This window comes from Balaenoptera physalus, assembly GCF_965194825.1.
Source record: "Balaenoptera physalus genome assembly, chromosome: 13".
Classification (NCBI taxonomy): Eukaryota; Metazoa; Chordata; class Mammalia; order Artiodactyla; family Balaenopteridae; genus Balaenoptera; species Balaenoptera physalus.
In genome coordinates, this window is record NC_138892.1 from 15,070,485 (window position 1) to 15,083,909 (window position 13,425).

The window sequence follows — 13,425 nt, forward strand, 5'->3', positions numbered from 1 at the left end:
CTGAGTAAAGCGCCGTTGTCATCACATTATACCGATAGTGCATGCTCTCAAGGTGACTCCTCACATTTGATGTTAACCCAGATCACTTGGCATCTCCCCTGTAAAGTTTCTCCTTTTTTCTCCTTTTTATGTTGTACCCTTTAGATTAAAATCACTCTGTGCAGCCCACACTTAAAGAGTAGGAGTTATACCCTACCTCTTTAGGGGCTGAGTATCTATATAAATTACTTTAATTTCTACACAGATTTGTCTATTCTCTATTTATACAGTCATTTATTTATATCAATTTAGACTTAATTTATTTTATACTTTGGCTTATAGTCCAACACTACTCCATTTATTTTGTTGCCAGATTGTTCTAGCTTTGGCCATTGGGAGATCTTTCAGTTGGCTATTTGACATCATTGAGGATTTTTTTTCATTTGTTTTGTTCCGTTTTTGAGCATTTTCTTCCTGGCACTGTAAGATGCTCCAGGATCATTTTGTGTATATCCTGTGCCAAACCCAGAACCAGCCATTTTCCCAAGGAACCCTAGTTCCTTTTTATTGGAAAATGGTATTAGAAGCCAAGATCTGGGGCCAGGTGTGTCCATTGCTATTGGGGTGGTGTTGCTTCTAGCCCTTCTCAGCTGACAGAGCAAGGAGATACCTACCGGTGTATACTGTTTCTATACGTAACTGTCCATGTCTGTATTAAGCTAAGCGTGAGTTCATTCTGATGTTTTCAACTCTAATCCATTACCACATGGATCAGTTCTGGCCTCCTCCCTTGCTCATCTGTAACCTCTGGCCTCCACCATCTACCATCTATTTACTTAATTGTTCAATTCCAGTGGACAGATATAGTGGTTTCAGAATTGTGAACCCATACCCCTGTGGGAAACGACATTATTAACTAGGGTACAGTGCTTAAACAACAGTTCCTGTTGCCTTTAGTCTTACAGACTCCATTCACTCCTGAAGTTACATAGGTCAGTACCTTATTCCCCCACCCCCCTCAGCAAGGTTGTTTTGCACATTTGTACTACATTTAGATTCTTTTGTCACATTCCGCATACCATCCTGGATCCCTCAATCTTCTAAGTGATTTTTTCAACACATACATTTTTTACATATATTAAGGTTTACTCTTTGATCTGTAAAGTTCTATGGGTATCAACAAATGCTTACTGTCTTGTTTCACCATTATGATATCAGACAGAATACTTTCAGCAACCTAAAAAACCCTTTGTGCTTCAACCTCCTCGACCACCACCAACCCCCGGAAATCACTGACCTCTTTACCATCTCTTGAGTTTTGCTTTTTCCAGAATATCATATAATTGGAATCAGTTATGTATGTAGTATTTTATGGCTTCATGACATGCTTCTTTCACTTAGCAATATGCATGTAAAATTAATCCATGTCTTTTTGTGGCTTCATAGCTCATTTCTTTTTAATGCCAGATAGCATTCCACTCTATGGATGTACCACAGTTTATTCATTCACCTATTGAAGGACATCTTGGTTGCTTCCATTTGGGGGCAATTATGTATAAAGCTGCTAGAAACATTTGTGTTTGTGCAGGTTTTTATGTGGACCTAAGTTTTCATAATAAACACCTAGGAATACTACTGCTATGTCATATGGTAAGACTAGGTTTAGTTTTGTAAGAAAGTACCAAACTTTTCCAAAGTGGAAAACATTTTTCATTCCCATCAGCAATGAATGAGAGCTCCTACTGCTTTGTATCCTCACCATCAGTTTGTATTGTCAGTTTTTTTAAAAAAAATTTAGCCATTCTAAGAGGTGTATAGTTGTATGTCATTGTTTTAATTTGCAATTTCTAATGGCAATGCCAAGCATCTTTTCATATGCTTATATGCCATCTATATATCTTCTCTGGTGAGGTATCTGTTCAGATCTTCTGCCCACTTTTAATTAGGCTGTTTGTTTTCTTATTGTTGAGTTTACGTTAGTTTTCTGAATGTAAATCAAATTTCGGTGCATGACAAAAACCCTTTATAATCTCGCTAGAAACCTCTTTCTTCAATCTGCCCAATGATCCCTGAAGACTACTCACACTGCACTACTCCAAAAAGCCCCTCCCCCTCCCCTTTATATCCTCTTGCACCAAGTCAGTTTGCCTCTGTGCTTTTTACACATGCTTATCCTTCTACCTGGAAACCTTTCCTACCCTTCTTTAAGCAGAGTGTGTTGCTCCTTCCTTTTGCTCTGAGAGCACTTGGAACATCCTTTTCAATGTTAACCATCCCATCATAGTGCAATTATTTGTGCACCAGGCTTTCTCTAATCCTAGGTTATGAGTCTCTCAAGGGGAAAAGGCAGGTCTTATCCATCTTCAACAACACTCAACCCCCAGCTCCAATGTGAGGGCTGGTTAAGCAAGATTCAGAATGACATAAAGATACCCATGCTTATCTCTGAGTTCTTCATGTATCTGTTTGGAAAAGTAAGATCCTCATTCTGTCTCTACCAGAGAAAGTCAGGTTGGCCTTAGTTTTGGTGTTTTCTTACAAATCCAATCCATTTTCTTGAATCTTGAGTTTTAATCTACATACCAATAGTTCTCGCCCTTTAGGGTGTCTCAGAATTACCTGGAGGGTTTTTTAAAACACGGATTGCTGAATCCCACCTCCAGAGTTTCTAATTTAGCAAGTCTGGACAGGAGCTTGAGAATTTGCCTTTCTAATGATTTCCAGGTGATGCTACTATGAAACCACACTTTGGGAACCACTGGTTTATACCATGTGTTCTTGCTGTGGTTGTTCTAGGTTTTTCTAACACTTAGAAAAGACTTTTGAAGTAGCTGTGCTTGGTGAGAAATTGAAATGGGCTTTTAAAAATGTTGTGAGTTGAAATTAGAACCATACAAGTTAGAAAAAAAAAATCTTCAGTAGTTGTTGAAATGATTAAGACTCTATCCATGGACCAAATGAAGATGTCTGGAATGTATTGAAAGAAAGAAATAAAAATATCCTTGGAAAGCAAACTAAGAGGAGGCACACAGGAGACAGGGACAAAGTGGGTGGAGGACATTAAGGATTTTCACAGTTTGATCTGTAAACTTCAGTATTGTTTGAATCTTTTACCAGGAGAATGTTATTCACATATTTATTGGGTGATTAACAAAAGTATTATTAGGAATACTAGAATCTGATCCTTAGGAGGAGTGACATTTTCTACTGCAAGAGCTAGATAGAATACTTTAATATACTTTATTTTCTCGGTTCTCAATAAAGGCCTATCAAGGGACATTTGGCATAGTCTGGAGACATTTTTGTTACCATTCGGGTAAGAGAGAGTGGTGCTAACATCAGGGTATAGACCAGGGCTGCTGCTAAACATCCTACAATACAGAGGACAGCCCCCTAAATCAAAGAATGATACGACCAAAATGTCAATAGCGCCAAGGTAGGGAAATCCTTGTCTAGTGGAATTGGGCTCACACCAGTGATTCTCAGACATTTCAGAGATGTATCACACTATCTTGTTTGCTTGGTTCCACAATATTTCTCATGTCTCATAAAACTTATATGAAAGTACATTTAAATTTTGGCATGAATTTAAATTCACTTTGAACTGCAAAAAATAAAAAGTAACTCCCTTTTAAATAACCAACAATAAGTGAAGGTTTAGTGGGTAAGTGGGGTTGTTTATTTTTCAAAACCAGGAGGGAGTCACTGCCATAAACCATTCCAGAGTGTGATTGGTGGGAGAGGCCATGGTCTGAGTCAGTCATCAGTGTCCACCCAGAAACATCATCACAGAGACATCAGGGGAGTATGGCCTGGGACCGAGCTGGGAAGAGAGGGAGAAATGCTGCCAGGCAATAGGGTGATTCTGCCAGATGTCTCCCTAGTGCTTCCAGAGCGAACTGTAGAATCACTCCTCTCTCTCAAGAGCCACACTAATTCCAGGCAGTTTCCTCTGGTCAGTAATAAACTAGCAATTTCAAACAAACACATATATCTATGTTACTCAGATTCAATTAGCAGCTCAGAAAACCAGATGTGTTGCCTAGCAACAGCATCCTTCTCTCTCCTCACCTTCCACATCCCATAGACTGTGGGTTGCCGTTTTGTGACCTTCCTAAAAAAGGCAGTTTAGCATAGTGGTTAAGAGCCTCCCAGAAGTAACTTAACCATAAAAGTAATCTTAACCATAGTGGTTCCTAGACTCCCAGAAATGGAACACCTGGGTCCTGAATCCTGGCTCCACAAACTAGCTGTGATGCCTAAACTTAGGCAAAATTACTTAACCTCTCGGTTTCCTTATCTATAAAATGGAGATAATATTATTACCTCGAACAGTCTTGGTGGGGATTTAATGAGTTCAAATACAGATGATGCCCAGAGCATAACAAACACTCAATAAATGTTAGCTCTTATTTTTCTCTACCTCTTATATCCTTCTTCAGGGTTTCCTTTTAACCAGATTTCATCAACACAAAATGTTGGGGGATGGTGAGGGGTGGGAACTCACAGTATCTTTTGCCCTAAAACTGCTTTATCTGGCTCATCCCCCCGTATACACAGAATCCCTGCTCCCTCCCACTTTTGTCTCCCACAAAGAATAACAATTTGTTTCCAAGCTCAGAAAAAGTCTTATATTCAGATAGCTTCTTTCTATACAGGAATAGCCCAGACAGTCTAGAAACCAAGAACTAGGATGCTCCGTTCCTGTATCTTGACATCTTTCTTTAATGAAGATTTTAGCTAGTTGATTATAATTTTTCTTTTGGAGTATTAATTAAAGGTGCCCCTTGATCTGCAGAGACTAATGTACTGTCAGCCGTTAATAAGTGAAATAATTAATCTTGCATTCTAGATTGTCATCGTGGGTAGGCGGGATAAGTAGGAGTTCCCAGCAAATCTTTAGTTTAATCTGAAAAACTAAAATAAATAACGCAACTGGATATAGTGCTGCTGGCTTTTGTTGTTTTTAATGACAAATTTGGCAAATTTACCCAAAAACAATTCCTTGAACGGAAAGTAAGGCTTGAATTGATTTCTAAGGCCCCTTTCAAATAAAATAAAACAGACCAGCTGTAATCTCTTCTTCTATCTTTATTTCTTTTTTTTTCAATGTTTTATCTTTAGCATTTTTTTTAATGTTTATTTATTTATTTATTTATTTATTTTTGGCTGTGTTGGGTCTTCGTTTCTGTGCGAGAGCTTTCTCTAGTTGCGGCAAGTGGGGGCCACTCTTCATCGCGGTGCGCGGGCCTCTCACTATCGCGGCCTCTCTTGTTGCGGAGCACAGGCTCCAGACGCGCAGGCTCAGTAGTTGTGGCTCACGGGCCTAGTTGCTCCGCGGCATGTGGGATGTTCCCAGACCAGGGCTCGAACCCGTGTGCCCTGCATTAGCAGGCAGACTCTCGACCACTGCGCCACCAGGGAAGCCCTATCTTTGTTTCTTAAACTTCAATTATCCGAGCACCTTTTCCCAAAATTATCCCGTGTCCCACATGAGCTGTACTAATTATTTATTTTTCGCCATAAGTCAACCCAAATCTTAAAGTGTATGTAAATTTGTTTGAAAGGAAAAGCTATATAAAGGGAAAACTTTTGTTAATTTCCAAATAGAGGGTAAATGTAAAAAGTAAATATGAAAATTAAACTTTGTACATTTCTTTAAAATAACAGTTGTTTAAAATATCTTTTAAATTATTAATTGAAAATAATAATGGGGAAATACAAGTAATAATGCATCTAATTTATTGACACTGTAGGAAAAATTTAATATGTGCTAGTTCACTTAGTTTAATTTTTATAATGACTCTTCAAAGTAAATGTGATCCCCACTTTTACAGAAGATTCTCTGAAACCCAAAGGAAAGAAATAAATTGCCCAAGATCCCAGAGTTGGTGTGAACAGGGCAGGTCCATGTGAGGCCAGAACTCTCAAGGACTGCAGGATGGGGTTCCCCCTGCCATTTTAAATCCTCTCCCCTCTCCTTCATCCAGGCCACCCTTCCCAAGATCTCTCCTGAAATCCTGTGCCAAAAGTCCCAAGATACACAACAATGACGGGTTTTCACCAAGATGTGGTTGGACTTTCAGGCCTTTTGTGCCAAAAAGAAAAATTAATATTTACATCAGAAAAAAATACTGTTATTTTACAATTTTCAGCTTCCTTTTAAATCGAGCAGATTCTTATGCAGCTGGCTAATGAGTATGAGATGCAAACAGGAGGCTGGGCAAGAGCTATTTCTGACAGAGAAAAGAAAAGGGGGTGGGAGAGAAGTGGGGGAGCAGGGGAGGAAGGTAGAGGTAAGAAGCTGCTCTGGGGAGGAGAGATGAGACAGAGACAGAGAGAGAGAAGAGGGAGAGAAGAGGGGAGAAGGTGATGCTGCCACCCAGGGAAGACTCAGAGGAAAGGACAGAAATATTTAGAGGTACTTTATGAATTTTTTTCCGTGTGCTGTGTCATGTCATTCATCTTCTTCCATGTCTGGTTCTGGGGTGTTTTTTTCTAATACATTAAAAATAATCACAATACAACATCAAGTGTTTATCTGTGTACCACCTGAAATTATCCCGCACCCATCCTGTAGCACAAGCACCATGGGAAACTACCTCAGATGATCTCACCACTTCTGTGGCTTTTATTCTACCTCTAGCATGATGGCTTGGAAATTCATATTTCCAGACAACCTCTCCCGGGAACTCCAACTACCCAACTGACGTAGCCATTTAGATGTCTAATATTGTTATTTCTGCTCTTGCTACATTACAGACACACTGGCCCACCTTTGCTGTTCCCTCCACCCTATTCCCTTCAGAGCTTTGCCTGCCTGGCTTCTAATGGTCAGATCTCAGCTCAGATATACCTCCTCAGAGAAGCCTTCCTGGACCATCCTAACAGAAGCAGCACTTCTCCCCCAGTTACATCACCCTACCAATTACAAGACCACCCCATCAACTACATTCCCTTATTTCCTTCATAGCATGTGACAATCTACACATTTTGGTTTGTCTTGTTGTTTGTTTATTTTATATCTCCATCTGCTAGAAGATAAACTCCATGTGGATATGAATTCTGTCTTTTTTACCGAAGAGGAACTTGTACTTAGTAGGTGCCCAATATTTTTGGATTTAATGAATGAATTAATCTTTGATGACTGAGATGACTGACAATAAATGATTCTATGAGGAGAGTGTCTTCAGGCTCCTATCACCATTGATATGGCCACATACTAATGAATAAAGATTTTATAGCACTTTACAGTTTAAAAGCACATTCTCCTAGGTTATTGCTATGGTCTGAATGTTTGTGTCCCTTCAAAATTCATATGCTGAAATCTTAACCCCAAAAGGTGATGGTATTAGTAGGTGGGGTTTGGGGGATTAATGCCTTGTAAAAGAGGCCACAGAGAGATCCCTAGCTCCTTCCACTATGTGAGGACACAGCCAGTGGATCTGGCTATGAATCAGGACGAGGGTCCTAACCAAGATGTGACCATGCTGGCTCCTTGATCTTGGACTTCCCAGCTTCCAGAACAGTGAGCAATAAATCTGTTGTTTATAAGCTATGTCGTCTTAGCTTATACATTTAGCTTAGTTTAGACTGGCCTGTGATAGTTTGATAGCAGCCCAAACAGACTAAGACAGTTATCTGTATCTTTTTTCCTCCAGCACCTATCAAGGTAGATACTAATTTTATCCCCACTTTACCCTTAAGAAAACTGAGGTTAAACAGGTACATATAACTGGAGGTACGCTAGATGAGAAACCTGAAAAGCTGTCTGAAGTATGGACAATGCCAAGCAAACACGCCTGTTGTTCTTCCTAGTTTCCCCGAACTCTCCTGGTTTTAGTACCGAAAATCCTACATCCTGGGAAAACCAGGAAGTTGATCACTCTATCTTAAATTGTAGATTTAAGAACCTTAGATACTTCATGTAATCAGATCCCTGGCCATCTAAAGTTCAATGACTAAAACATGGGGGATGGGAGTGGGGATGACGTTTAGAGACTAAAGACATCAAGTTCCATAATAGTTGATGAACCCACCTAAACTGATTTCAAAGGAATTCTGGGAGAGGAAGTCATTAATAACCTGAAAAGGAGCAGACACTTAGACATGCCATCTGTGGCCCTACCCTGAAAGATAAAGATGGTAACTAGGTCGGCGTGGCTATCAAGCCTCATGCTTTCAGAATGAATCTGATCCACCAAAAGTCCAAAAGGTATTTTGGGCAGTAGCGGCACCACCAACTGCAGGCAACCTGACCAAGGGAAACCAGCTTCCTATCCCAGAAAGGAAAGTTCTTCCTTTTCCAATTCAATACAATTTAACACCTTTTTCAATACATTGGAATTCTTAAGCATTCTGGTGAAGTAGCCATAAAAATTTCACAAGTTGTGTGTGTGTGTGTGTGTGTGTGTGTGTGTGTGTGTGTGTGTGTTAGGGAGATAATTATTGCATAGGTGGCATTGTTTTCTCATCTAGGTAGAGACTGAAGTGTTCATTCAAGTTATTGGGTAATTGAAGTGAAGCAATTATGTATCATATTTTGAAAGAGGCTTTTTAAAAAATCCACCCCTAGATGATTTAGACGTAATTATCTTGTCTTTGCAGCAGCTGAGTTCAAGCCTCAAGTGGAAAGCACATCGACTTCAAAGGCAGAGGGAATCAAAGGTGCTCCCCGGCTTTGGATACTTCCTCTGCTTGAGGTAAGAATCATGAACGAACTTCAGGTCTCTGCCAGTGCACAGTCTCCCAACGGGAATTACCCTGTTGCTGGAGATGACCCAGATCTGGTAGGACACCTTGAACAGGCCCCTGTCACGTATCCTGAATTATTTTTGTCTGCCTAGGTTTTTCTGTTTTATTTCTTTTTTATGTCACTCACACAGAAGACTAACAGCTCTAAGAAAGAAACAAGAGTTGGTTTGGACTACATGTTTAGTTTTGCGTCCTTCAGCAGTGTTAAAAGTGTTGCTCAATAGTCTGGACTTATTTTTGCCTCCATTCCAGTGGGGCACCCAGCACAGAAAATTCGCACTTGTCTCTCAACTGGTGTGGTTCAGATTAAGGAACTGCTGTGATCTCTGTGCTTTGGGACCAGGTCTTAAACCATATCAGTGACCTAGATCCTGCCAAGCAAAGGACCTTCCCATCTGCCTGAATTGTTTAACTTGTTTGTGTTAAGTATAGAGTTTGGGAGATGAGGGAAGACTTGGTGTAAATTTTCAAGGCCCTTGTCATTAGAGATCTTGGTATAACATCAGATGTGAGTGCTGAATCCCTTGAAATATGCTCCAGTTCTGCCCATATTCCATACCTGTTGATATAGACTTTTTACCAATGCTCTTATTTGTCTTAACTGTTAGGTTGGAATATTCTTATAGACTAAGCTTCTTTAAACCAATTGAATTTAATTTCTCGAACTTTGCCTCTATTTTAAAGGCTACATTGCATTCATTCATCACTCCTTTTTAATTTTTCCAGAGTCTGTCAAAGCTCTCCTTCATGAGTGGTAATGGTAAGTTGATCTGTCTCAGGAATTTTCTAAGTTGTACTTGAGTGTTCTTATTTCCGGTCATCAGAATGGCTCAAGTAAGAGCCAACTAATTTAGAAGTGTTATTCTGTCTGGACATTGGTATGGCAATGCAGTGACTTCTGAGGTTTCGAATACTGGAAAGAAGCAATTCCTCAGAAGCAACGAAATAGGTAACTTGCTGGCAGGTTTTTAAATCATCTTGGATTCCTTCTTTTCACAGGCAACTTAACCCTGCCCTTACTTGTCTGCCAAATTACCTAACCTTTTAGGAGTCATCTCCTGGCTTGACAAGTTTCTATTCCTCCCCTGCCCATAAATTATCATCCTACCCAAACAATTCAACTGAAAGTTACATACAATCCGTCCCTTTAGAGCCCAGTAATTTTATTCACTCTTAAAATTTCTAGAGGAAAAATATGTGTTTTCTATGTGCAGTTTTGAGTTCCTGGATCTCCATCAAATCAGACCACTTCAGAAACTTCCTTTAACCAAGAAGTGAAAACAGGTTTTTCGCTGCTGGAAGGGAATTTAAAACTCCATTCGTACCCAAGAAAATACAAAGGCATTTTCACTTTGATGCTTGAAATTTTCCAGATGCTTAATGAATTTTTCCACATATAAGATGGCATCAAGCAACTCCTATTTAAAATTCCTGGATTAAAATGAAAAATCTAGCACTATCAAGTCATTAAATGAAAGAAAACCATAAACACTAGAATTAGGAGCCAGAAGAACAGGTTTGATTCCCAAGAGTCTGACTTACTACGTGATCTTCGACAGGCCATTTGGACTCTCTAAGCTTCTGTGTCCACATGTCTAAAATGGGGGGAGGATGATAGTATTGTCGTGAGTTTTGTGAATGGTGAAGAAATACAAACTTATTATTTTAATTGTTCTTCCATTCACAAGTAATACCTCTGCTTTGGTTTATTGTGCTTTTTCACTGTAGAAATGGAGAGCTATTTATATGATGGCTTGGTTTTCTCATTTCTTTCAACATTTTCTAGAACCTTCCTTAGTTCACCAGAATCTTGTAAGCCAGTCAGTTGGTCAGTTAGCAAATATTTATTGATATATGCCAGGCAGAGACATAATTTCTACCTTACTTTGCATACAGTCTAATGGATATAGACTTTTTGGTCTAATATTCTTTCCCATTGCTTTCCACTACTCTGAAAATGTTTTCCTCTTTTAAAAAATCCCCCTCTTGTGATAACTTATAATGGAAAATAATCATATATGTATGTGTATATATATATATATATATATATATATATATATATATATATATATATATATAAACTGAATCGCTTTGCTGTTCACCTGAAACTAACACAATATGGTAAATCAACTATACTTCAATAAAAAATTTCTCTCTTATGCCTGCCTAGGCAGGACACATCCATTTACAATTCTTTGCCTACAGTGATATTAGCATGACTACACATCAGTATGGCTCACCATTTGTTAAAACGTGGAAATACTTCTATACCAGTTGGTAAATAGCCACTAATCTAAGCCCCAGGAGTGTTCCTCTCACTCCCATAATCCCATCTATCTCTACCTATCCCCCTCTCAAGGACCCTGGACCACTCCCAGGACAACTAAAGGATCAAGGGGGCTTCCCTGGTGGCGCAGTGGTTGAGAATCTGCCTGCCAATGCAGGGGACACGGGTTCGAGCCCTGGTCTGGGAAGATCCCACATGCCACAGAGCGGCTGGGCCTGTGAGCCACAATTACTGAGCCTGCGCGTCTGGAGCCTGTGCTCCGCAACAAGAGAGGCCGCGATAGTGAAAGGCCCGCGCACCGCGATGAAGAGTGGCCCCCGCTTGCCGCAACTAGAGAAAGCCCTCGCACAGAAACGAAGACCCAAGACAGCCATAAATAAATAAATAAATAAATAAAATTAAAAAAAAAAAAAAGGATCAAGGAAGGCCTAGAACAGATGGCAACTGGACCTAACTTCTGCATCCATTCTGAGTATAAGATGTTGTTGATATCTCCCTACCTCCCAGAATGTGGAGGACTTCACGCTTGTTTATCCCACTTCCTCCAGCCCTCAGATCACTCGTTGCTTGATCAGAGACCCTCCTCTCCTACTGGAATTCCTTCCCCTCAGCTCTCACTCTCATTCCTCCGTGCTTTCCTCAGTGTTGTCTTCGCCCTGATGCTGCCCAGCTTCTTCCTGTAGATTGTCCTTTATTACCCAAACCAACTCCATAGAGCTGAGACATCACACTGAATGCATAAGGCCATAGCAGTTTTAAAATATTGAAATACCTCAGTATCTAATAGTAAATAGTCACTACTCAGAGTCCCCCTCCCCAACCCCCCGCATACGCCAACCACACTGGCCACTCCTCCAAGACTTCCTCTGTGCTGCCCGTGATCCGGTACCTAACCTCTCCGATCCTGCTCCAGAACTGTGGCCAACATCTGTTCTGATGGGTGAATGTGCTCCGCTAGTGTATAAATGCTTTGTTAACCACCTCTGCAAAGAACCATAATATAATGTAGAGTGAAATGAGGGCTATTCCTTTACTTATGATTCATTGATTCCTTCTACCAGTACTTACCAATCACACACTGTGTCCAAGACAAGCCAGGCTCTAAAACCTCCAAACCTGACGAGGCCTTTGCCCTCATGGCACTTACATTCTGGTAGGGGAGACAGACAATAAGTAAAAAATAAACATAGATGTGTGAATAAATATATATTTTGACTGAGGGCTCAGAAGGAAATGAGATTAGCTTAGGGAAGTCAGAAATGGCTTCAGAAAGAAGGCTATGGTTACAAAGGACCTTAAGGGTTTCTGCAGGCCTGAGTAAAAGGGAACAGCATAAGCATGGATATTAGTCAGGAAACATGGGGTGAGTTTGGGGACTTGTCTGGACAGGGGTGGGTGGGGGGAAGAATTACACGGAGGAGGCTCCTGGGAGATCAGGTGAGAAATGTAAACAGGATAACTGAGCCAGCCTCTTCTCACACCTGAAGATGGATTTATGTACTACAGAACAGACAAGTCAAGACCCTAATTCTCAACCTCATGGCCCTCTTGCAAAATGCCCTCATGAGCATTCACCAGTCTGAGCATAGGCCCACTGTATGAGTGGGGCAGCTTGTGCACTAGACAAAATGCCAACACAAGGGATGAATGGAGCCTCCTTTTCTCTCCCCACCAAGCTGGATACACTAGTGTGGGATTTTCCTAGAACACTTTCTTCTGGCCCCACTTTGTGCCAGAGGCTGGTATATCTCCAGAGGGCACCTTGTTCTCATTTCACACAAAAGCGCAAGATAGACTAGCAATAGCCCTACTCGGACACTCCCTCCCCTGATCAGACTGCTCTGCTCCTTTCAAATAAATTCTCTGCAACACCCCTTTGTCTGCATTATCCCTTTCCTACCTCTCTGGCCTTACCCGAGAGCACACACAAACCCCTTTATCAAACTTCTTGCTTATCTTGGCCAAGCATAGACCCTCACTCTCTCTCTCTCTCTCTCTCTCTGTGTGTCTCTCTCACACACACACCCCTCTTACAATGACCTTTGCCTTCATCTAGACTGCTCCTGGGTCCCAGCCCCTCTATGCATCCTTCCCTGCCCAGCTGGCCTGACTCCTCGCTCTGTCTAAATGCACAGCTCCTACAGCTTCCTCTTCCCTGACCACACCCACAAATGCTTCCCTGATTTCTTTCATGTTTGTGTGTTAACTCCGTGGGTATCTGTGTGAATGCAGTAAGGATAGCTCACCCAGCTTGTAAACTCCCAGAACTAGAAACAAAGCCTGTAAATGTATTACTCACTCAGCTGTGAGTCTCGTTAAAAGAAACCTATGTCACTGTTGCTGTTGGTACCTCTGCTTCATTCATCAAGAAAGTGGAGTGACATTAATTCATCAAGTCCATTAAT

General features: G+C 40.8%; 1 protein-coding gene across 7 annotated transcripts in view; it reads left to right on the top strand.

Annotated features, from left to right (window-relative positions):
• Positions 1-8,586: 8,586 nt before the first annotated feature.
• BPIFC (BPI fold containing family C) overlaps positions 8,587-13,425 on the top strand; it is a 48,623-nt gene continuing 43,784 nt past the window's right edge. For all 7 annotated transcript variants that reach the window (XR_014252563.1, XM_082421003.1, XM_082421005.1 and 4 more), the window contains exon 1: positions 8,587-8,681. The gene's annotated coding sequence lies outside the window, so the exon portion shown is untranslated. The remainder of the gene's footprint in view (positions 8,682-13,425) is intronic.